This window comes from Pangasianodon hypophthalmus, chromosome 25 (genome assembly GCF_027358585.1).
Source record: "Pangasianodon hypophthalmus isolate fPanHyp1 chromosome 25, fPanHyp1.pri, whole genome shotgun sequence".
In the NCBI taxonomy this organism is placed as follows: domain Eukaryota; kingdom Metazoa; phylum Chordata; class Actinopteri; order Siluriformes; family Pangasiidae; genus Pangasianodon; species Pangasianodon hypophthalmus.
The window spans coordinates 18,980,433-18,982,932 of record NC_069734.1 but is presented as its reverse complement, the minus strand read 5'-3'; positions in this window follow the sequence as shown (position 1 = coordinate 18,982,932).

Here is a 2,500-nt window from a genome sequence, read left to right as displayed (position 1 = left end):
CATTACATTTATTTTTCTATGGCAGGTTTCAAGGACACACACACACCCACACACACACACACACACACACACACCCTCACACACTCACTCACACACACACACACACCCTCACACACTCACTCACACACACACACACACCCTCACACACTCACTCACACACACACACACACCCTCACACACTCACTCACTCACACACACACACCCTCACACACTCACTCACTTACACACACACACACACACACACGATTCACACACAGGCAGTACAGAGGCGCTTTATACAACATCCGCGACAGATATTCACTCACGCGAAACTAATTTTGTTATCATTATTATTTAATGATTATTTTATTATTTAATTATTATTCCATTATTTTTGCCATAACCACTGCAGATCCAGTCATCAGTATGTTTCTTTAATAATCTCAGAACGACGCCCTGAACTTGAGCACAGAAACACTTCAGCCACTGAAAGAAAGGTGCAAAAGTTTACACACCCTTAGGACAAAAAAGAAAAACCCAACATGAGACATTTAGCGTGTTCAGTTTCGTCGCTTGTAATAAAACGAGTGAATGTTAAGATATTAATAGTGAAAATAATATCAGTTTAAAAGCTTGAGTGTGATATACATATTCTCTAATAACTAGTATCATATCCAGAGACCAGGAGAAACGTCTTTTTACATAATTTTTCTGTTTGTTTTCACGTTACGTTCATCATCAACGTCATCAACGCGCATCATCACAGCGGGAATTCATCCAGTAGTGAATAATTCCTCGGGGAAAAACCTCCTCATCAGGGTAAAGCGTGTGAAGCGATAAATCATCCCAGTCCTGCCTCTTTCATTGTCCTTTAAAATCCTGCCGATTTTACAGCGCATCAGCGAGGACGCTCTCTCCTCCACCTATCAATTAATGAGATCACATATTCATAATTAAAGCGTATCGATCGATCCGCAGACGGCCGTAAACGCAGCGCGTGTCACCTTCCCGCTCCGGGCGGATTGGCTCGTAATCCGACCTCTAAATCTACCTCTAACACGGAGAGAGTGATTAAACAAACCACACAGTGTGAATGATAAACATGTGTTACTGCAGGACTGATGAATTATTTACTGCGTCGCTATTAAAAAAATCAATTAAGCAGCAGTACGGAGCTTTAATTCGATTATTAAAGCGTGTTTATAGTCACAGCTAGAGTCAAAATACAGGAGAGTGACAAGATGGCGTCCGAGTCCCAAACCCTGGCGTTGTTTGGTGTCTAATTAATGATCTCACGTCTGATTTATTCCTCTGATTTGAAGCGTTAAGAGAGGGGGATTATGGGTAAGCTGGGCTTGTTGTGTTCCCAAGAACTCCTCTGTCCTCAGGATGTCGGAAAACTGACACTGGAGACTCCTTCCATGAATGTTAATGTTAATAAACATCTCCTCACTTTAAGAGCATCAACGAATCTTTACATTCTGTTTATGATTATGTGGAGTTGTACAGGTTGCTGTGAATGAGCCGTTACTATAGAAACAATAACGCTTTACTGTAAACCCGGGATTTGCAGCTGTCACGATTTAGACATGCAGTGTTGCAGAACGATTATACGATTATACGATTATTAAACTGTGACTCGATCGTGTCGTTAAATGTTACAGAGGTTAAAGTTCCCGCATTAGGTTTTTCCTGCAAGGTTATCATCATAATACAGTGTGAATATTTCTCTCCCAGCACCTGAGCTTCTCTTTCTTCTTCTCTTTCTTCTCTTCTTCTTCTTCTTCTTCTTCTTCTTCTTCTTCTCTGTTTTCACACATTTCCTTTAGCTGAAATTTCCCAGAAGGCTTCGGTTGAAGGTCAGCCCTCAGTCACTCGGTCTGATAGCTCATCCCGTCTGAAAGAGTCACGTCGTAATTTAATTTAAAACTAAAGAGAAAGAGTCTCCTTCTCCTGCAGGTCACCTCCGGCGGCTCCGCATTGTTGTAGGTCGAAACTTTAATATGCACATGCTCTGAAATATCTCTATTAATATGTGACCTTCCAGTCGACCCCTGGTGTGATTCGGGAAAAGGGAAAAAAGGAAAAAGGGCCGTCCCGTCGGGGGAATTACGTTATTGTCACTCAGCGTTAGGAATTTAATTCGAGATAACTTCAGCCTACTTTTTTCCAGGCGCTCTAAATTGAGAAATCGAGTGTGTAGCTGCAGGGCGAATACCTGCAGATTGGAAGCGGACCCTCGGGATCTCGGCTGCTTTAGCAAATGTCACCGAGCGGCCGTGTGCCTCGGACTCGCCTGCCCCGCCTCCGTCTCCCGGACGCTCACATGGTGAAATGTTAAAAACGGAGTCAATAAAAGTCGATCCAAGGGTGAAGGCAGGTTTACAGGAAAGTAATCGCGGCTGACCATTTCCATTTTCATACCTTTATTCATTTGGTAGATTTTTTTTTTTTTTTACCATTTTAGGGTTCGGGTTTCAATCACAGGCCTGCCTCAGAGCCAATGTAGTGCCCTTCAACA